The sequence below is a fragment of the Malaya genurostris genome, chromosome 1 (genome assembly GCF_030247185.1).
Source record: "Malaya genurostris strain Urasoe2022 chromosome 1, Malgen_1.1, whole genome shotgun sequence".
Lineage (NCBI taxonomy): Eukaryota > Metazoa > Arthropoda > Insecta > Diptera > Culicidae > Malaya > Malaya genurostris.
In genome coordinates this window covers 10,971,232-10,995,548 of record NC_080570.1, presented here as the reverse complement: position 1 = coordinate 10,995,548, position 24,317 = coordinate 10,971,232, and the positions used below count along the sequence as shown (strand labels likewise).

At 38.0% G+C, this 24,317-nt stretch overlaps 1 protein-coding gene across 2 annotated transcripts in view; it reads left to right on the top strand.

The window, feature by feature from the left end:
• The first annotated feature begins 633 nt into the window (after positions 1-633).
• LOC131432241 (mushroom body large-type Kenyon cell-specific protein 1) overlaps positions 634-24,317 on the top strand; it is a 314,709-nt gene continuing 291,025 nt past the window's right edge. The window contains exons 1-2 of one of the 2 annotated variants that reach the window (XM_058598410.1): positions 634-1,013; positions 1,294-1,413. The gene's annotated coding sequence lies outside the window, so the exon portion shown is untranslated. Of the gene's footprint in view, positions 1,414-24,317 lie in introns of both variants that reach the window. The other variant, XM_058598401.1, reaches the window with a different exon arrangement.

Genomic DNA, 24,317 nt, shown 5'->3' with positions numbered 1-24,317 from the left:
ATAAAAATTATATCATCTAATAATTTTCGCTAGTGTGTCTTGGGGCGCAGTAGAAAAAAAATAGATTGAAATAAATGAACTAGTGCGAGTAGAAGTAGAAAAAATCAGCCAAACACTGTGCACACACAGACACAACACACAGCGAAGCAGCAGGCTGATCGGTGCCGTGACGACGACGATGCACAAGTACAAGGTCTGCTGCTGCTTTGTGGTCGCCGGTGTCACGCACGCAAGTTCCGCGGTCGATTACAGTGAATTTCGGGCCAAGTAAAGTAAAATCAAGTGATCACAGCAGTTCCGTACCCTAACCTGGGCCAATTCTAAATGATTTCAGCCCCCTAGCAACACTCTGTCTCTCTCACACATAAGTCAAATAACAACAGAAATAAAGGAATGAAACCTTACAAAACTTTTTTTTTTCGTAAGTGGCACCACTAGCCATGGCCTACTACTGCCTCCGTTGCCGCTGCTGCTAGACCAAGACCTAGCCAAACGGCGGCGGGCAGTTGTTGCACTTTTTCGTTCATTCGTTTCGTTTCGTTCGCCTGCTTTGTTACTGTTGTTGTTGTTGTTGCTGTTGGTGCTGCTGCAGTTGCAGCAGCAGCAGTACTTGCACAAACTGCAATTGCACTCGGTCGCGCGTATAGTTCGGGGTTGTGCGGAGCTGCAGCAGCCAACACTAAAACAGTTGTGGTGAAGTTTCCGAAACGCCGAGAAGTGAAAAACAGAGTGTGCGGTTCGCGCGAGTTTTTTCCGTTCCGTTTTCCAGTATGTGCCTTTTCTTTCGTATCTGTTTTGGTTGTCCCTTTCGTGTGGTCCGTTCGTGACGCGGAGACGACGACGACGGCAACGACGACAGGTTTCGTGAAATTCGGTCGGGACGGATTGTGCGAGTCCTTGTGCGTGTGTGCGGTTGGTAGAATGGATAGCCAGGATAGCCGCCTGTTGGTACCGTGACACGCGCCTCCGATCATCATCCAAGTGTGCGGCGGCTGTCCAACCCGAGCTGTGTGGTGAATATATTTCACAGTGTCCCTTTTGCTATTCCCACGCCGCCCACAACACATCACATCACCAAAACCACCACACCAATATAGACAAACGACGCGCCGAGTGTCGGTGGCGGTTGTATGTGTGAGTGTGTTAGTGTGTCAGTGTGCGTGCGGAATTCAACACACCGCCGCGTACTTACTAGATCAATGCGCTGGGTGATGATCCCCGGTCGTACGGTGCGTACGTGGTGAAACCACAGAAGCAACAGTAACAACAACAACAAAAACTAAACTATTCCAGCACGGCAATGTAACCGCAGTCCTTGAGAATTCTCCGACAGAAACGATGTGATCACACTACAAAAACAACAGTAACAACAACAACAACATTCCAGCTCAGTAGGGGCTAGCTTTAGCGAAGGTAATTAATAATATCACGTCTATCACGCCTAATGTAATGTGGCAAAAGGCAAACGACACGAGCATGATAAAGCCCGCCCACCCGAAAACAAACAAAAAAAAAGAATTCGGCCAAGAGGCGTGGCCTACGCAGAGCTCCAAAAAAAAAACACGAATTATCATCATTGTTCTATTTCCAATTCAAGTGAGCACTGCGTCTTGTTTGTAAGTGTGCATGTGCATGTCTATGTGTGTGTGTGTTGGTGAGAGTATTTGCGTGACGGACCAAACTGATAACCGACAACAAATCCCAACCAAAATGTTCGTAAAATTTCCAATTACCGCGCACTAACTAACTAACTAGCTAGAGGCGAGGCTAGAACACGAACTACTCGGGAACAAAAGCAAAAAAAAATCCACTTTTTCGTGAGTCAAATCTACTTATCTCGAGTGCGATCCTGCTCGCACAACCGGTACGTACCACAAGTCAGTGCCAGAGCGAGCGGTTCTGCATCATGCTCGCATCCTACTTTGGCTCTCCGGCACTTGCCTACTGCCCGCATGCCGGCTTGGCGTGTCAGTGTATGTGTGTGTCTGTGTGTAAGTATGCCACTCGACCTCAAAGCGGGTGACTAGAAGAAAGAACAACAACAACAAAAAACTAGCCACCTCGGAAGGGGTGCTAGTTTGTCTAGGATCAGACGTCTTGTAGTTGAGCGGCCGGGAAATTTTGTGCTAATTTTGTTTTTTTTTGTGATGTCAGAGTAGGCGTAGGTTTTGATTGTCAGGAGCCTTGTACTAGGTTTAATATTTGGGATACGGTTTTGTAATACGGTTTTAAACTTAAAATATTTCTTCACACTTTCTAAAAGATCTTTGTCATTAATTTACATGTATCAAAATTGTGGAACTGAGTCTGGATTCTGCTACCGAATTCAGGATCTGATTTCGATACCTGGATCCAGAAACTGAACACGGGACCAAGATTTTGAGCCTGAACTCTGGATTCGGACCTGAGCTCTGAACCAGATCTCTGGACTAGAGATGGGCAATTTATTCGCGAACGGTTCAAAAGAACTAGTTCGAAACCTCAGTTCAAGTTCGTATGATCTTTTTATTCTTTTGCTCGCTTAACCTAACAAAACAACGTTCTCGTTCAGTCTTTGCACAAACATAGCAACCATCAACAGAACGAACAACCGGCTCTGGAGAGCTTGTTCTTTCAATAGAACTCTGCAGTATTGAACGTCTCGGGTTGGCGGTTCAATGCACTGGTCACTGGTCTAACAAACCAGTTGTCGTATGTTCGAGCCCCGACCTGGAAGAATTTGTAGTGTCAGTAGGATCGTACCACCAGCTAGGAAATGGTTCTGTACACTCTGAATCGGCTGCGAAATCTGTTGAAACAGAAGGTCAAATTCCACTACAGGATTGTAATACCAAGGCTTTGCTAAGGAGTGTATCGAAAATAAGCTATCCACAAATTTTTCTTTCAAATTATGATAAAAAACGATATTTTATTCAAACTAAAAATTGATCCTTTTTTTGTACGAGGTTAAACTTGAACATAGTGGAAACCGGATGAAATTTAAATTATTCCTTCACGAATTTTTGAACTTTTGGTCGAACGCTCTTCATCAAGTTCCGGACAAGTGTATCATCGCATTTTTTGGACGCTTGAGCCCAAATTTTTTTGAACTCCTGCATGTTCCCAGCTGCCTAACCAGTCTTCTTGAAGACCCTCTTCACGATTGCCCAGTAACGTTCGATGGGTCGAAGCTGAGGGCAATTAGGTGGAGTGATATTTTTCTCAACGAAATTTATACCCTTTTCCGCAAGCCAATTATTGAAAGTGGTTTTGGCATAGTGAGCCGAAGCTAAATCCGACCAAAACAGTGGGGTATAGTCCTATGCTTCTTATATAAAGGCAGCAATCTATTCTGAAGGCACTCAGATCGATAAATTTCTGCATTTATAGTTCCGGTAGTGTAAAAAATGGTTGACTTTAAACCACAGGAACGAATTGCTTGCCATACCAGTACCTTTCGACCGAGTTTCTTAACTTGAATCGCCCTATCCGAACCGCTCACATCCTCTCCAACGACGACAGTAAAGTATTGTGGACCTGTAAGGGTTTTTGAGTCTTCCTTTACATAAGTCCCATCGTACATCAAAACGCATGCATCCGGACACTGCAAAAGACGCGAATACAATTTCCGGGCCCTTGTTGCTGCTCGTTTCTTCTGTTCTACACTTTGTTTCGAGATTTCTTGCTTCTTGTAGGTCTTCAGGTGATTCTTGATACGCTGAATCAGTCCGACACTCGTTCCTGCTTTTTTAGCCAAATCACGTATTGACATTGATTTGTCTTCATGATTAGAGATACCACTTTCTGGTCCAGTTTCGGGTTGGAAGAATCGGGTTTTCTGCCTTTCCCTGGTAGCTCATCCAAAGAATAGTGTTGCCCAAACTTATCAATGATAGTTTTAACACTGGCATGATGAATTCCAAACCGCTTCGCCAATTTTCCCATAGTAATACCCTTCTCACTTAGCCATGTGTCTAGAGCCTTAATTTTCACTTCCTTTTCAATACGCGACATTTTGAAAACGCAGAATTTCAACCGCACAAACGAAAGCCGACAGCCAAACGCACAACATGCTGTGATCTGAACATAGAAAACCATCACAAATACACGGAAAGACCGATATCAGCATTTTGGCGAAAAAATTAGTTGATTTTCTGATTTTAGTTAGTTATTTTTTGACACAACTAAAAAAGTCTTACTTTTGCTAATTTAGATTTCTTAATTCTAATTTTCTTGATAATAATAAAATATTTATTGAAATGGCTATTTTTTTAGTTGAATTCACTAATTGTCATTTCTTAGCTAAGGCACACTTCATATCCATTCAACTAATTTTTTAGTTGAATTAGAGAAATAAAACTTTGTTTTCAACCAACATAAATGGTTGAATCGGTTTTTGCAATTTGCAGCTATATGGCGCTCTGTCGCCGAAATAACGCTAACACCGTAATGACTACTAGCCACTAGATGGCACACTACAACCGAAAAAAATTTCAGTCGCGGTTGTCTTTTCTATATTGGTAGGTATAAATACGATATTGTAATGGAGAAAAAGACGTAAACGAAACATAAACTTTTTTAGAAATTTTTCTTCTAAAACGCTGTTTTCTTCATTCGACTTCTCGAGATCGACTCTCTCACTGAAAACTTTGAGCACTCGGAAAACAAAAACCGAATACAAGTAGTACACCGGACGGCAGAGCCCGGAAGGTTGGAAGATACAAAAAACACCATTTGACATGTACAATTAGAGTGCAACATTCGAAACTCACTTCACTGGTCTGCGTAAAAACATTATTACGCACAATCGCTTCAAATGCGCACAAATTCTGAATAAATACACTTTCCACTAACAGTTTACGTCATTTTTACATACCGGTTTAGAAATTTATATATGGATATATCGTAACACATGCGTAAACATCTAAACAATTTGCAAGCAGTTTCAACAAGACTGTCCCTTTTAACTTTTTATTGAATTGTTTTGTTTTGACACTTCTCATGAATTTTGTGGCTAATAAACTGGTGATGGATAAATAGAAACAAATTTTCTGATTTTAAAAACAAAACTAGTTGTCAATGAGAATTTCGTGTTGGATTGAAATATTGCTGGTTTGTGTCCAGAATATTCGCCAACTAAACACATTCTCTAAAAATAAGAGTTTTTTTCAGCAAATAAATTCTCAATTTTAACTAATTTTATAGTTATTTTGGAAATTTTGTTGTTAAAATCAACTAATTAAAAAAACAGTAATACGAATTAGGCGCAGAGCTAATTTCGGTCGTTCCGTGTACATGCGTACAACACAAATTATGTGGATAGCTCATTTTCGATACACTCCTTAGTATTGAACGATTCTTTGAAATGAACTGTTTTGCCCATCTCTACTCTGGACCACAATTTAGAACCCGAATTCTGGGCCTAAGATCTGGAGCTTGAAGCTTCTGGACGTGACTTCTGAAACTGAATTCTGCAACTGAACTTGATTACTAGGACTGGGATTCTGAACTTGGATCATTACAACTTCTACAACTGAACACAGAGCCTGAAGGTTGGAACCTGAGTTCTGAAATTCTAAACCTGGATCATAGACCAGGATGAAACTCAATTATAGGTCAGGATTCTGGAACTGAATTCTGTAACTCAATTCTAGAACTGAATTCCTTACTTGGACTCAGGAACTTAATTCAGGACCTGGCTTCAGAAACTAATTTCTGGACCTGGATTCTACAATTGAATGCAGAATCCGAATTCTGAAACTGAACTTGGAAACTGACATCTGTATTGTAATCCTGGTAATCCTAACTTTTCTCATAGATTACGCTGCCGATTTTTTCACACTTAGGTTCAAATGAAAGCTCCTGTGGTCCCATACGAAATTCCTTAATTTCATCCGGATCCGACTTTCGGATCCGGTAGGATAAAGTGTGTTGAAAATTTTATACCATCACTGAAAAGGGCGGAAAACCGTAAAAAGTTTTCAGAATCGACCTCAAATTTTCTCCAATTGATAGTTTTTATCAGTAGACGGCCAAACAAACCGATTTCGGTTATTCTTTCTAGAATCGAAGAAAATTATTTTGAAGAATACCACAGTATTATATATGATAGTACGATTGATATGAGAAAAGCATCATTACACCACTAGGTGGATTAAAACAGGTTTTAACATAATTATCGATGTTTTTTTTATTCAATAATATAATATATTTTTAGGCATACTGCTTAAACTCTAAGATGCCAAGGGCCGGATAATTATCGATGTTGAGACAATTTCTTTCAAATAAAAATGGTACTTTCGTAGTTTGACTTCAAATTTTTGAGACGTGTACGGCTCGATAAGTACTTTTTTCAGTGTTTTCAATCGAAAATTTAACTAGTTTCGTGAACATCACTGACTTAAAATTTTTTGTAGGATTGGTCATGTTTCGACTATTTTTTTTTGTTGCAAAACATGGAAAAAGTCTAGCCCTTAGAAAAAACAGTCTAGATCAATTTAGGAAAAACAAGGTATGCAAAGGGGTTTTTTTTATGACAAAGTCTACATGTTCAGTGAGTTTCATAAAAATCTGAGAGAATGTTTCCAACTACGAATACGATTTGACGCGAAATTAGTCCAATAATGGAACGATAGGAATTAGACGTACCTTCCGGTTATATCCATAAATGCGTATAAATGGCAAGCTTGTCGCATAGGGCTTTTATTTGAATTTACAATAAAAAATATAATCTCATTTAGAAGAAGAAGAACTTTTTTCGAGTATTGAAACTCAAAATATCAAAAATCTATCTATCAAAAATCTGCAACCACATGATTTCGAGGATTCAGTATATTCCAGTCTAATTTTAACCGGTACTGAGATGAAGATGAACTAGAAAGAAGACTAGCGACAATGAAAACTTTTGAGCAAAAATTCTAGGACAAGAGTTTTTCTTAATCGAATTACGAATGGCTGCGGGTTCAAGATTTCATTTTTACCACTTTTTTTCATTCTTCAGCTATTTGATCAGTCAAAGTTTTGTTCTGTACTCATAGAAATACATTGTTTTCGATCGTTAAGAGATTTTCGGTACCATTTGGCACTATTTGATTTCTGTTTTGTGATTTGTCTTCGACTCATCCATACGTTGGGAGTTTATCTTTCCAAGTCAATGCCACCTCGCGGTTCAACATAAACTAACGCTAAACAGACGTAAAGTCAGTGCTAATTGCAGAACATTTGCTATTGCTTCAGGATTCCCAACATAAAATAAGCAAAAAGAGTGTAAAAAGCGAACACTGGTACCAACACCGCAAAACATTGTGAAATTTACTGGTGACGCAATGCCACATATGACTGAATTCGCTAGAACTGAATTTTACAAGAATGATTTCAATATGTGTCAAATATAGCCAGCCTTTCAAGCAGACGCGCCATTTTTGAACGCTCGAGAACTACGTCAAGAAAAAAATCAATATCGACCACCTAAATTCCATTCTTATTAGAAATCAACGCAATTAAGCGCGGCGCATTTCCCATCCAGCTAGCTGGCAACCCTTTCCCCGCTAGTTTACATCGCATTGCCAGGCGTCGTCCAATCGTCAATCGGCACTTAGAAACCATCATCAACTATTATCGCGCTTCTCCCTCATTAGTCGTAAGGCGAGTAAACGTATGTGAGTGTGCGCCTGTGTACACTCGACTGAGTGAGTGAGTGAGTGAGTGTGTTGGTGGATCAACCAAGCAACCAACCACTTTTCGGGGCCCGAAATTAGACCATTTTGCGCTGCTTTGCCTAATCATAGTACGCACACACCAATCCAAAGCGATCTTTCTGATCTATCGCACACTTCGCTTGTCCATCCACGACGACGCAGTAGGCGGGGACCATTTTGTTTTTTTTTTGTTTTTTGGCAATCGCTCGTTTTCGGGCCTTTCTATCGAATTTCGTGTGCCCATCAGTCCACGCCTACTAGTTTGTCTCGAAACCGGCAGGCAGGCAATCAGCAGCAAATTATGGATTCAAGCCAGAGCAAATGAAAAATTTAGGCAGTTTTGAAACCAAAGCGAAAACAACACTCGATTCTCAACCAAACACGCTCGAATAGCCTTGAAACACGTTCCTTCCCCCGTTGTCTTGGCCGCAATCTCTTCTCTCACCACTTCATTGCATTGCAGCGCGGGTCTGCTTTTCTAGTAGAATATTTAATTCAAGTTTCCATTGTAGCAGTTGCAGTTTGGTACCTTTCCTCAATCCGCGCGCCCACCAGCCGACCCCTTCTTCAACCCAGTCGTCAGTATCTATTTGGAAATTCACCACCAAAGTGCACACACACACACACAAACACATCGCCGCATCGATCTCACATGTTGAATACCCACCACCATCACCACCCTTTGCTTGGCAATGACGTTTATTTAATTTTTTTTTTCTTCCGCTGAGACCATGTAGCCGATCTTGGTGATGGTTGACTTGGTCTTGGGGTGCTGTGCTGTGCTGCCTTGGTCAGTTCCACGGAGAGCGTGTGTGTGCGAGCGAGCGATCTGAGGGGTGGTGGTGAATTCTATTTTTCTGTTTCTTTCAGTCGGTTGAACTATTATTATCATCATCTTTTCCTTTATAGTTTTGCTGGTGCGCGCGTACGGTTTGGCGATCTTCCGTCTCGCTTCGGCCCCTTTTTACGTCGTCGTCCCTCACACTTTGGCAAAGTTCGTTTACTTGCCCTAAAAAATCTACTAAAACTGGACTACCGGGCAACGAAGACGAAGACGAAGACGAAATCGGGCATGTGAGGCATGAGTCGCGCTTCCTTTCGGCCGTTCCCGTCTTCTTTTGCTTCGCGATTCCTCTCCGCTAATGGGTTGGCTGCGATTCGAACAGTTCATAACAACTATGATGATGATGATGATGATGGTTGTGGCTAGCTGCTAGTTCCGACTAGAGCGCGTTTTCGGCATCTATTTGATCACTCTCTTATTGCTGATGTTGCCCTGCCGTAAACCGGAGTTCCGATTGTATGGGTGTGTGAATGTGTTTGATTGGCGATAATAACTTCGGGCCCGATGTTGTCGGGACCACTAGCGACTGCTGTTTTCGTACAGTGGAAAATTGCACCAAATTTTTACAAATGGCCGTCATCGAGAAACACGTTTCACGCTGTCATGCCGCCCTTGTCGATGGCGTTCGGTCGTTGTCGAATCTATAATTCATGACCAAGCTTGAAATGATTTGCTGGCACGCTAATCCGGGATTTCTGAGTTCCGGGGAGGTTTTTTTTATTTGTCAGTCGTGGTGACATATCTGATCTTTTTTCCCCACCAATGTCACGAATATTAAATGAGCAGATCCTTCCAGATAGTAAACCTTTCGATGATTCATTTAGCTGAATGGTTCAGATTCAAATTCAATCATTCGGTCAATCAAATGATCGACGACTCGTTTGAGTTTGTGCTTGAGTGAGCACCCCTTTTACCCAATCTGGGATTGGGTAACCTTTAACGAACAACTCCTGGTAATCTACAAAACTCTGTAGACAATGAATCAGGTGTACAAATTTTCTTGCGACGTTTTTTTTTCCAAAATTAAAAGCTTTATTGCGAAAAAGTGTTTACAGATTTAATATTCAAAGTATTGTCCGTCGCTAGCGACAACTTTCTCCCATCTTTCCGGCAATTTTCGGATCCCGGCTCGAAAAAAAAGGAGTCATTTTTTCTTGGAGGAGAGGTCCGTTTTCATCCAGCAAGGATTGAGGGTCAATTGATTCGCGACTCGTTTTATTATCCATCGCTTCATCATCGGTGTTTTTGCTAAATGTTTTCTACTTAGATGGCATTTTTTTCATTCATGTTTTTATTTCGGTCGGTATTTTCGCTAGAGCTTTGCAGTAGAATTTTGAGTTGGGAGGAGAGGCCTTTCTACTGCAAAGCTCTAGCGAAAATACCGACCGAAATAAAAACATGAATGAAAAAAATGCCATCTAGGTAGAAAACTTTTAGCAAAAACACCGATGATGAAGCGATGGATAATAAAACGAGTCGCGAACCAATTGACCCCCAATCCTTGCTGGATGAAAATGGACCTCTCCTCCAAGAAAAAAGGTGACAACGAGAACCAATATTAAACATGTTTTTTTTAACTAACAGAAAATTCACTCCATTTGCTATGTTCAGTTTGCACGCAGATAGGCCGGTATAAAAACTTTTTTGAAAAAAAAAACCAATCTAGTTCAATTGTGGGTCTGTGCGATCTAAATGTTCGGCTGTGGAACTCTGAAGAATGGAAAAATTCATGGATCCAAATCTTCGTCACTCTTGGAGTTCAACAATTCTAGAGTAAAAAATCCCGGGCAAGTTTTCAAGAAACTAGAAGTCCATATCTATCTGAAATTCGAATACGGATCCGGATTTTTTAATAAAGAATTTTTTCATATGAAACAACTTAAACTCCGAAGCAAATAAAAGATTATCTCGTAAGTCTACACATTTTGTTACTCGCTATTTTAAATGCAATTTCTATAAAATTATCTACATGAACGCTTCGACGGAGTGAATTCATCCTCAAGACGAAACGACCCATCCATCGAATGGACTAATTCGGCGAAATGACGTTTCACTCAAAGACCTCTCCTCGATTAAATCGGTTTGGGAAAAATAATTCATACGGAAAATGTGCTTACGGCGAAACCCGACCTATTCAGTGAAGCACGATGTCCGGAGCAATAAACCGTTCTGTAAATTGATTTCGGTGAAATGACCTATCTGGTGAAATGGCTTCCGGTGAAAAGGCTCATTGAGTAAAATTGCTCGTAATAAAGTTATCCGTCGAAACGGCTTCCGGGGAAATGAAAATCTCGATGATTTGGCTTTCTTCAAAATGGTTTTCGGTAAAATAATTCATTCAGTGGAATTCAGCTCACTGCGAGATGGCTCTTCTGGAGATATAAGCTGTTCTGTAGAAAGGATTTCGGGGAAAAGGAATGGGTCATTTGGTGAAATGACCTTCGATGGAACAACCCATTCATAGAAAGTGGCTCGCGGCGAACAAACTAAATTCGTAAAATGGCTTACGGCGAAATTGCTTATTTAGTGGAATGGCCCATTCTATAAAATGACCAGGCAATTTTACTTATTCGGTGAAAAGGCGTTCATTGAAAAGACCCTTTCTGGTGAAATGACTTTCGATGTAAAATCTCATTCGCAAAAAATGGCTCTCGATGAAAAAACGCCCATATGATGAAGCATGGCTTCGGGAGAAAAAAAAAACCTGTTTGTAAAATAACCTTTCGGCGAAATGTACCATTCGGTGACATGACTTCAGGAAATTTGACTCTTTATGAAAAAGCGTCGTAAATATTCAACATGGCTTTCGATGGAATAACACATTCGTAAAAATATGACTCACGGTGAAAAAAAGCTCATTTCGTGACATGACTTACGGGGAAATGGTCCATTCGGTGAAATGACTTCAGACAATTTGACTCTTTCGGTGAAAAAAAGTGAATTTGAAATAACTCTTTCGGGGAAATGGCTTTCGGAGGAGTGACTCGCGGTGAAAAAAACTTATTTCGTGAAATGGATTACGGCGAAATAGCCCATTCGGTGAAAAATGTTTCCTGGAGAAATAAGCCCCTTTTATAAAAAGGATTTTGGCGAAATGACCTTTTCGGTGGAACGGTTTTCAGAAAGATAGTGCACTCGGAAAAAGTTCTTATGGCGAAACGAGACCAGTTCAGTGAATTTCCACCATTGCTTAGAATGATTTTCGATGAGCTGATGCATTCGGTATAAAAACTATTTTAACTATTCCGTAGAATGGATCTCGGTGAAATGATCCATTCGATGAAATCGCTCACTCGGGACAACGGCTTCCGGCGAATTTACTCTGTCGGTGACATGACTTTCGACAAAATAATGCATTTAGAGAAAAGGTTTTAGGACACATTGGTGCATTCGGCGAGGCTCGGCTTCCGGAGAAATTAGCCATTCTGTAAAGTGGGTTTCGATGAAATGTCCCAATCGGTGAAATTACTTCCGGTGGACTAAATTTTAGGGTTTATGGCTATCCATGAAGCAATCCATTTTTCCAACTCTTCGAAAGATTGAAAATGTTGTTCTGCCAGGCCGTGTGCCATCGAACGGAATAGATGGAAGTCAGAAGGGACGACATCTGGGGAATACACGGCGGGTGGGGCAAGACTTCCCATTTCCACGTTTCCAGCTACTTTTTGACCAATTTTGCGACGTGAGGCCGATCGTTGTCGTGTTGGAGGATGACTTTGTCATGTCGCTCTTGATATTGTGGCCGCTTTTTTTCTAGCGCGCGACTAATGCGCATCAGTTGCGTTCGGTAGCGGTCTCCTGTGATGGTTTCACCCGGTTTTAAGAGCTCGTAGGTGTGTGATTTACACACCGAGCTGATCCCACCAAATACAAATCATAACCTTGGCGCCGTGAATATTTGGTTTTGCCTTCGACGAAGTAGCATGCTCGGGCTTTCCCCATGATTTTCTGCGTTTAGGATTATCGTATCGAACCCACTTTTCATCACCGGTTACGATTCGATGTAAAAACCTCTTACGATTTTGTCTTTGAAGCAGTTGCTCACATACAAATAGACAGCGATGTCCCTCGGTTTCAACTCGTACGGCACCCAGTTTCCTTCTTCCTAAATCATGCCCAGAGCCTTGAGACGTTTTGCAATGGCTTGCTGACTCACTCCCAACGATTCGGCAAGCTCTTCTTGGGTTTGGCACGAATTTTCATCGAGCAATGCTTCTAGTTGTTCATATTTGAAGGTTTTTTTCTCTTCCACCGCCATGTTTGTTTTCGAAATCGAATTCACCATTTTTAAAACGTTGAAACCACTCCCGATACGTTATTTTACTCAGAGCAGCATCACCGTAAGTTTCTGAGAGTATTCGATGCGCTTCAGTTGCATTTTTTTTTCGAATTGTAACAGAAAAGTAAAACTTCCCGCAAATGGAGAGAATTGGGCACATAAACAGACATTTTCGAACGTGAATAATACGAAAACAAGAACAAATGTCACTGAAACGGCGATGACAATTCGTTAGGCACTGTACACACTCACTTTAAAGGCATTATCATCTATGTATTGTGACCAGCCTCAGCCGGTACAGCCACCTATCGGAAAACGGCGGAAGCAAAGTTCAAACAAATTAAGATAGAACAACATTATTTTACATAATAAACCTTTATATCATAGGTAAACTTTTACATCAAAGGAAACCAAGAAAACCGCGATAACCTAACTTTTGATACGGAAAACGGTTACCTAAACCCAGGTAATTTTTCGTCGATTTTTTATCGTAATATCGCGATAACAACTGCTCCAATTGTCCTCATATGAGAGAATAATTTTTTGAAAATTTCATAACAATTACAAAAATGAAAAATTTGGCGCTGGAAAACCCAGATTACCTTATAAAAAAGGCGAAATATCAATTTGTTTCTCATATATCTCGAAAATGGCTGCATTTAAGAGATAGCCCTCTACTAACTTTTTCATTGAGCGTAGCTTGAAGAATAATATTTGATTTCTCGGACAAAATACCGTTTTAATAAAACCAAAAAAAAGTTTTTCTTCGGAAAACTTTTTTATAGATCAATGTCTTTAATATTCATTAGTTGTGGAATAACTAAGAATTTCGCAAAAAAAAATTTATTTTTGATTTTTTGAAAAATCGGAAGATTTTTTTTTAGTGTATATTTTGTTCAAAAGTTCGATCGAATACCTACAACTTCTTAGACAAATAGAAGGTATAGAATTCGAGTTATAATTGTTTGGAAATAATGTTACTTAAAACCAAGGATGGCTTTTATCGTATCAAAGAACGTTCACTGGCAACTCTTCAACGATTGAATCAGTGCCATCAAAGAGAGACGGATATCATCGCAGCAACAAAAAACCGGCAATGGTTCATTTGACACAGAATAGGCACCAGTGCGAGAGCGAATTTCTCTCGATGACCTGTCTGAGAATCAAAGGTCAGCACGCTGCTGTGGGGATCCTCTCTGAAGCAACAAACGGTCGTTTATTCTCGTTTCGCTATCCGATTCTATACAGGCAGTAGACAATTGCGATAGAATCATTTTAGTAGTGCCGCTTATTCTAACTATGTGCATATAACCTTTGTATAAGTTGTGTCTTTGAAAATGTCTGTGAATGCTCCACACAAGGGTTTTGAAATATTGCAACCTAGTATGAGAATCATCTAGTTGAATCATCGATTCGATTTTCTTGGGAAATTTGGAAATTCCACACAGCAACGATCATTATCAGACTGTAAATTTTTTTAAGGGCGTGAAATACTCAGAGTATGAAGTGGAGCGAAGAAATGTAGCAAAATTCTCTCACGGTTCATGCATTGAGAGACTCGAGTTCTGGTAGCATCTTCTACCGGATTGAAAATGTTGTATACAATATAGATAGCAATAAAGCAGCTTCTGTCAAATTTTCGGCAATCACCAACACTGCTTAAAACACATACGCCCTTTTCAAAAATTAGCCTGGAGTGTAAAAAATCGCTAGATTAGTGAAAAATACTCTATTTGCCATACCGATCTCATATGCAAAGTTTCGTCGGAATCGAAGGGGGTCGTCGTGCCAGGATTGTGCCATTTATGAACGATTTGGTGTATAATTACATCACAATTTCCGGTACTTCCCGAACCGTGAACTAGAAACCGCTATAGACAAAATCGATTTGTTTGGTCAATAACTGAGGCAAACATCATTTTCAACGTGGAATTTAATTTAACAGCAATTTATAAGATCATAAAATCTCACATTTTACCATAAGTTCGTGAAAACCGGCTTGAGCATCTCGAAGAAAATGAGGTGAGTTTTGTTTTGGAGTTATTTGGATTACTATTTCCGGTTCTTCTAGAACCTGCTAATGGGAATTGATTTATCAGAAAATAAAGTTGTTTTTATCAGTAACCTAAAAAATATGCACAATTCAAAAATTATATCGCTAGCGACAAGGACTTTACTCGTTTTTATGTAAACGTGTATTCAAAAATACTCGTGACATTGCATTTTTTTTTCGATTCTCACCCTGTAATTCCCGAACGGGAAGTCATATAAAGATAAGATAATCGTTTGACCTTTCATTTGAATCTAAGTTCGTAAAGATCGGCTCATATCCCGTAAAATTGAGTGCATATTTTTTTTTAGCATACACTGAGGTCTTTTTTGCGCGATTGCATTATGCGTTCTTAACGTCGAGTTAACACCAGATCTCGAGGTTTCGTGAATTTTTGAAAATTAGACTATTCTGCCAAATGTCGTTCCAAAAAATTGACGTTTTTTTCACTTGACTGTTTCTAATTTTAATTCTGAATTACAATATCAATTGGCTTGTGTTACGGGGCATGCAGTGCCCCTAACTTAATCCAGTACTCACTGAGCTCAACTTAAGTTCTTTATTACTAATAGTTTCGCTTAAATGGCTATAATGTCTCCAATCATGGATCAACTTGTTTCCAATAGTAGCGTTTTCACTGAACGAAAAAGGTAATTTTATCTAGCTTTCGAGCATTATGAATATTGAAAGACTTAGGTAGTTGGTTTAACTATGAAATAGTGTTCTGCAAAGAGCAACAAATTCAAGTTTGCTTAGGGGCTGTCCATAAAAGACGTCACGCCGCAAGGGGGAGGGGGGTGTTTCATAAAACGTGACCTTTTGTGACAGGGGGGAGGGGGGGAGGTTTTTGGAATGTGACGTCCAATATTTTCAATGAGCGCATTTTTGAAATACCTAATTATATTACTGCTTTGCCCTATTTCCTGAAAAAATCTCCACAATAAACGTTTACATTCTATATGAAAACGTGTATTTGTTGATGTAAAAGCTTTTTCTTGTAAATTCGGAAATGAGTGATGCAGGAAATCATTTCTGTTGTGATCAGCAAAAGTGCACGGAGGAGCGAGTAAATTAGCGAAATTAATAAATTTTGCCTAATATTAGTAAAAAAGCAAAAGATGCCTTCAAACAGTTTAACTTAAGATGTGCACTGACAATATGTTCAGTAATTTGATTTTCTAGCAATGATAATAGTATATCATAAGAATTTCTCTTATCTGATTCTGATGCATTTCATTCAATGCAGTTTATTAAATTATACTTAATTTGAAAAAGAGCGGGAGATCAACGATTTCAGACGTAGAACATGTCATGTCTTATCTTGATCATATGTGATTTTACTCCATCAACATAAAAGCTTATCGAATCATCCAATGATTGAACTTTCACTGATCAACTAATAATGAAAAGTTTTCCGGCAGTGATCTCGTTTTGATGAGGTTTTGGTCTTTATTTTCTCAGCCCTGTAAGCTACACTAAGGAAATATTATTCTTTACCTAAAACAATAATATATCTGTGTAGCCCTAGGAGAAATAAAACAGATGATTTAAATGTTTCATCAATTCCAACCAAATACTTTTGTTAATTTATATAATTGATATTAATAAAATAATTCCGATGATTTTGTAGATTTATGGATATTTTTTAATCTAATGACAGCATGTAATAAATCGATTTTTCCCTCATATTTGTATGGTTTGTCATACATATTGAGAATTTATTGAGATGAATTTTATTTATTTTGAATTCGTGACACGTGACATAGGGGGGATGTGGGGTCTTTGCTTCTGTGACAATTTGTGACAAAGGGGGGATGGGGAGTCAAAAATCGTCAAAAAAAGCGTGACGTCTTTTATGGACAGCCCCTTAGCGGTTTATGTTAGCTGCTGGGTGGCAAAACAGCTCAACAAAAACTGTTATGCACTGTTGAGTCGAATACGAAACAAAGACAAAATTAATATCGACAATTTGTCAGAATTGCACTCAATTAAGTGCGTAAATTTAAAAATCTAACAGAAGGCCGAAAATTGCCGTTGAAACACTTTCATCAATCAAACCGGCACTACTTTCGAAAAAGAAAATATATGTGCCCATAGAATTACAAAATGGTGCATTTTCTCCTCATTATTTCCGTCACAGTCACACTGCACAACGGTGTCAACGTCACCAAAACATAACGAACACGAAAATAGTAATAATAATAATAACAACAAAAAACAAGAACAACCTCGCTAAAAAGTAATGCTGCACGCAAATGCATCCCCACAAAAGCGCATCACGCGAACCAAAACAAAGCAACTAAAAATTATCCACTAAGCAAAAACTGTGTTATTTTTTTTTCTTTCCTTTTCTCTCTCTCTCTCTCTCTCGGTTTGTTCAGCTCAGTTTTGTACCAAATTGTCAGCGCTAACAAAAGACCGAAAATGACAAAAGCTAATACACACGGACGCATCTAAACACAGTCACGAAACTCGCTCACACTCAAATCAAACACACACACACACAGTCTCCTCAGTCTCGGCCTCCGCCTCCGTCGCCGCCTACTAATGACTAACTGACTAACTAACTGACTAACTGACTGCTTTCTGACTGACTTAGTACATAGGAGAACAGACCGCACGCTCGAATGATAATTTTCAATTAAATTAATTTAGGTGAGTGACGATGTGGCGCTGCTAGTCGTGTTATTCGTATTTTTTTTTCTCTTCATTTTCGTCAATAAACTGCATATAATCATCAACGTGGCATGGACACGACTCTGTCTGTCTGTCTGTCTGTCTGTCTGTCTAACTGCAAGTAGTTGTTGCACATACATACTACAATCATTCTTGCGTGTTTGCCAGAGGAACGCTCTTCTCCTTTCATCCACCACCGAAAAAAAAAACATCCCTTTGCCACCTTCTTGCAGGGAAACCATCTAACAGTTCAACCGAATCAATAGTTTTTAGTGTGACAATCGGTGTTCTATCTCTCTCCCTCATGAATAGGGGGCTTAGAAACGAAACGAAACGAAACGAAAAAAAAAAACGGTTTTCGAATTTATGGCTTGCTACGTTCGGAATTTCATTGGGTTCATAATCGTACCACCCACGGAAACCAATTTCTGCTGACTAGCGCCCGAAAACCGGGGAAACTATTTGGTTGCCTGTTGACTGTTGACAGTTCCACGAAACAAAAAAAAATGATGTGATGCATCACATCACGGCATCATTTCATATCTAGTTGCTAGCCAGTTTGTTTTAGATACGTTTATTGTTTTTTTTTGCTGTTCGTCTTCTATTTACATAAACTGATTTGGTTTCGCCGCATTGGACTCGCCAGCAACAACAACAACAACAGCACAGCGGTGGCACTTGAAACTCGTTCCCAATTGGAAATGAATGAAGTCTTTGGTGTGAAGGAGGCAGGCTGTCAGGACGCATGAGGGACAGGGGGTTGTTTCGTTTGATTTCGCCATATTTTTGGTGCGTTGGTGTTGCAACGTGACTTCGTTCGACAGGGTGACAGTTCGGCGAAAGGGTGTTCCGGAAGGACTTTCATCGTTGTACACGGAAAGAAAAACCGTAAGCGATGTCTTGTTTATTGAAAAGTCATGAAACCAATCATATAGTCTAGTCATGAAATCATGACAATTAATCTTGATTTTATTATCAAAATCATTCAAGTTATGAGCCATAACTCTTTTTCCACGAAATTTCATCTTGATTAACAAATGCGTCCCAAATAGACAATCTGTTTTTGAAAAATTCTTTTGAGAAAAAAATATCAATTTCAAAGTTATAGAGTCGATTTTTTGATGTCCCAGAGAGACAATACCGATAGATTCGATAAATTTACTGTGTGGAATTTCCCAAGAGAGAATCGTAAGTTAACAATTATCGCAGAAAATCGAATCGATGATTCAACTTGATGATTCTCATACTAGGTTGCACTATTTCAAAACCCTTGTGTGGAGCATTCACAAAGGTACAAAGGTATTGTCAACTGGCACGTATAGAATCGGATCGCGAAACGAGAATAAGCGACCGTTTGTTGCTTCAGAGAGGATCCCCATAGCAGCGTGTTAACCTTTGATTCTCAAACAGGTCATCGAGAGAAATTCGCTCTCGCACCGGTGTCCATTTTATGTTAAATGAACCATGCCGGTTTCTTGTTGCTGCGATAATATTCGTCTCTCTTTCATGGCACTGATTGAATCGTGTGAAGAGTTGCCAGTGAGCGATCTTTGACATGATAAAAGCCATCCTTGGTCCCAAAGAAACAATCTTTTAAAAAAAGTCTTTCTGAGATGACGCTAGATCTCGACATTTCGTGCAATTCTAATACATTTCGCATAAACAAATTCTTATTCGAAATTCTCAAAAATTTTCGACGTCCCAGAGAGACAATCATTGAAAAAAAAAATCTTTTCAATATGATACTAGATCTCGACTTTAGGCATAAATTCTCTAAATATTTCAAAGTCTCAGAGTTAGTTTTTGGAAGTCCCAAAGAGACAATGTCGAAAGAGGCGATTTAAAAAAAAATCTGCGAGATGAAACTAGATCTCGACGTTTAATGCAATTTTAGGATATTTGGCATCAAAAAAATTATATATATTTAAAAAAATGTCAAAATTTATCAAAGTCCGAGAGAAACAATCTTTTTCAAAAAAAAAATTTCTTTCTGAGATGACGCTAGATGTCGACATTTTGTGCAATTCTAGGACATTTGGCTAAAACAAATTCGACTTTGAAATTCTCAACATTTTTCAACGTCTCAGAATCGATTTTCCAAAGTGCCAGAAAAACAATTTCGATTGACGATTTTTATCAAAAAAAAAAAAAAAATTGTGATATGAAACATGTGGCATAAAAGAATGGATTTCCAAATTCCCAGAGTCGATCTAAGAAAACAGTTTTTTTAACAAGATGAAACTAGATCTCGACGTTTTATTCAATCTTAAGATATTCGGAATCGAAAAAAAAATTTTAATCACAAAAAAATCTAAATATTTCGACGTATCAGAGAGACAATCATTTAAAAAAGACATTTTTTTTCGATATGATATTAATTTTCGATTTTCTATGTAATTCTAAGACATTTGGCATAAAAAAAATTCGATTTTGAAATTCTCAACATTTTTCAAAGTCCCAGAGTCGATTTTTAGAAGTCCCATAAAAACGATGTCGAATCGATTTTTTTTTCAAAAAAAAAGTAAAAGAAAATTAAGAAATAAATTTTACCAATGCATGCAATTCTAAGATATTTGGTTTCAAAAAATATTTCAATATCGAAAAAATTAGTAGTCCCAGCCGAAATTTTTATTTTCTCGAGATGACACTAGATCTCGACGATTTATGCAACTCTGAGACATTCAGTAACAAAAAAAAAAAGAATTTCCATTTCGGATATATCCAAATTTTTCGAAGTCTCAGAGAGACAAGCTTTTTTGAAAACAAACTCTTTTTGCCTTTCTCATATAGAAAGGCTATGCAATCACTGTGAAAATCGACTTTTTAACCGAGGCCCGGAGGGCCGAATGTTATATACCATTCGACTCAGCTCGACGAACTGAGCAAATGTCTGTGTGTGTGTGTGTGTCCGTCCGTGTGTGTGTGTGTGTGTGTGTGTGTGTGTGTGTGTGTGTGTGTGTGTGTGTGTGTGTGTGTGTGTGTGTATGTGTGTGTATGTAACAAAAATATGCACTCACTTTTCTCAGAGATGGCCAAACCGATTTTCACAAACAAAGATTCAAATGAAAGGTCTCATAGTCCCATAGCCTGCTATTGAATTTCATTCCGATCCGACTTCCGGTTCCGGAGATATAGGATGATATGTACCAAAAAAGTGAAAAAAATATGCACTCACTTTTTTCAGAGATGGCTGAACCGATTTTCACAAACTAAGATTCAAATAAAAAGTATTATGGTCCCATTGCTTGCTATTGAATTTCGTTTGAATGTGACTTCCGGTTCCGGAGTTATATGGTAATATGTGAAAATTTGAGAAAAAGTTTACACTCAATTATCTCTTTAACAACTCAACCGATTTTCGCAAACTTAGATTCAAATGAAAGGTCTTATAATACCCTAAAAATTTGTGGAACATTTTATCTGGATCCGACTTCCGGTTCCGGAACTAAAGCGTGATAAGTGGAAAATTACCAATTTTATTAGTATTTTTCCACGAACGATGGTTAAAAACAGGTACAAATCCCATAAAACTGTCTGATAAATTCTTCTAGTTTTCAGAGCTTGTTAGTTTGTGGGCATAAAAACTTAATTCGGCACTACTGGTCCCCTCTTTACCTGTTCCGAGAGCACCGAACGTGGAGAAGAAAAACTCCTAAAACTAAATTCACTTCGATTTCTCTGCGATGCTTGAACCGATTTTCACAAATCTTAATTTGAATTAAAGGTCATACTGTCTTTAAACCTACTGTGAAATTTCATCCGGATCCGACTTCCGGTTCCGCAGTTACAGGGCGATGAGTGTCAAAGTTTTCAAATCGCCATATAGGGTGACAATATGTACAACACCGAAAGAAGAAGAAAACACAAAACGAACAAGGCGTGCTTTGTTCTATTTCGTACACGTTGTGTAGTGATGTCAATAATAATAATAACAATCCTACTACATGTTTCATGCTGCTGATTCATGCTGTTTAGCACGCAGTAGTAACAGAAACGCAGGTTCGTTTCGTTAGATTTAGTTTAATTGGTTTAAACGAAATATAGCATGAGATAGTAAGTATAAGTTTAACTACGTTCAAAACTGTTCCAATTTGTAGGTCATATTTGTTGGTAGCAAACGAACCAACTTCGGCTATTCCGTTCATCTGAATCCGGTTTCGGGAGAATTGGAAATAGTGATTAGGAACTGCAAAAAGGATCTCACTCACTTTTCTTGGAGATGGCCGAATAGATTTTCACAAACTTAAAGGTTCAAAAGAAAAGTCTTACAGTTTCATACGAAATTCCTTAATTTGTTGTGGATACTACTTTCGGTTCCGGAACTACAGGTTAAACAGGATTTATAGAGTTTGTGAGATTAGATCCGAACAAATTATCCTATTCCTATTCAATAAACAGTTGTTTTTGCGAATTTCACGGTTATATTTATGATGTAATAAGTAATATGAGAAAGGCATCATTACACCACTAGGTGGATTAAAATAGGTTTTTAAATGACGTTCTATGCAATAATAAGACATTTGGCATAAAAAAAAATATTTAAAAAATGGCAAAAGTATTCAAAGTTCCAGATAGACAATCTTTTTTAAAAAAAAATATTTTCCGAGATGGCACTAGATCTCGACGTTTCATGCAATTCTAAGACATGTGGCACAAAAATTGATTTCCCAGAGTCGATTTTTCGAAGTCCCATTGAGTCGATTTAAGAGAAATTTTGTTTACGCGATGAAATTAGATCTCGACGGTTTATGAAATTATAAGACATTTGGCATAAAAAAAATTCGATTTCGAAATACTCAACATTTTTAAAGGCTGTACAGTCGGTTTTTCGAAGTGCCTTTATCATCATTTTTCAAAGCCCCATTGTTGAGTTCCAGAAAGACAATGTCGATAGTCGATTCTTTTCAAAAAAAAAATTACGAGATGAAACTAGAAACAAAAAAAATACTATTTTCAATTTCGGATATGTCAAAATTTTTCGAAGTCTTAGAGAGACAATCTTTTTCAAAAAAAATAATTCTTTTTGAGATGACGCTAAATCTCGACGTTTTATGCAATTATAAGACATTTGGCATAACAAAAATTTGATTTCGAAATTCCATTTCCTCAACGTTGATTTTTCGAAGTCCTAGAGAGACATGATAGAGTCGATTTGAAAAAAAAACGTTATGAAACTAGATCACGACGTTTTATGCAATTCTAAGACATTTGATAACAAAAAATATATTTTCAATTTCGGAAATGTGATTTTTTTTCAAAATCCCAGAGAAAAAATCCTTTTCAGAAAAAAAATTCTTCCTGAGATGACGCTAGATCTCGACATTTTGTGCAATTCTAAGCCATTTGGCATGAACAAATTCGAATTCGAAATTCTCAACATTTTTCAACGTCCCAGAATCGATTTTCCATAGTCCCAGTGAGACCATTTCGAATGTCGATTTATAAAAAAACAAAAAAAATTACTATAAGAAATATGCGGCATTAAAAAATGGATTTCGAAAGTCCCAGAGTCGATTAGGAAAAAAACATTTTACTAAGACGAAACTAGATTTCGACGTTTTATGAAATTTAAAAACATTTGGCATCAAAAAAAATTTTCGGCGCCCCAGAGAGACAATCATTTAAAAAAAATCTTTTCAATATGGTACTAGATCGGGACGTTTTATGCAGTTCTTAGACATAAAAAAATTTTCAAATTCACAACATTTTTCCACAGTTGATTATTTTTAGAAATCCCAGAGATAGCCGATTTTTTTCAAAAAAAAATTTCTCTTGAAACTACAGTAACAGTGCAAATATAAGATATTTCGCATAAAAAAAATATTTAAAATATGTCAAAATTTTTCAATGTCTCAAAAAGAGAATTTTTCTCAAACAAAAAAAAAATCTTTTTGATATGCCGCTAGATATCAACGTTTTATTCTAAGACATTTGGCATGAACAAATTTCGATTTCGAAATTCTCAACATTTTTCAAAGTCCCATAGTTGATTTCTTTTAGAAGTCCCAGAGAAACAATGTCGATAGCCGATTTAAAAAAAAATTCTCTGGAAACTACAGTAACAGTGCAAATCTAAGATATTTCGCATAAAAAAATATTTAAAATATGTCAAAATCCCAGAAAGAGAATCTTTTTCAAAAAAAGATCTTTTTGGGATGACGCTAGATCTCGACGTTTCATGCAATTCTAAGACATGTGGCACAAAAAAAATGGATCTCGAAATTCTCAAAGTCCCAGAGTCGATTTTTCGAAGTCGCATAGAGTCGATTTAAGGAAAAAAAATTTTACGGATGAAACTAGATCTCGACGTTTTATGCAATTTTAAGACGTTCGGGAGAAAAAAAAAGAGATTTTTATTAAAAAGTATTTCAAAATTTTTCGACGTCCCAGAGAGACAATCTTTTTCAAAAAAAAAATCTTTTCGATATGCTAGTAGATCTCGATGTTTCATGCAAAAAAATATTTTCGATTTCGGAAAGTCCGGAGTAGATTTTTCGAAGTACCAGAGACAATGTCGATAGAGACGATTTAAAAAAAAAATTACGAGATGAAACTAGATTTCGACAATTTATTCTGAGACATTTGGTAACAAAAAAAAAATATTTTCAATTTCGGAATTTTTCAAAAAAAAAATTCTTTTTGAGATGACACTAGATCTCGAAGTTTTATGCAATTCTAAGACACGGGGCATACAAAAAATGTACACTGAGGTCTTTTTTATGCGGTTTTTTTACACGACTTTTTTATGCGAATTTTCAGATTTATGCGGTTTTTTATGCAAAGTTTCAGAGT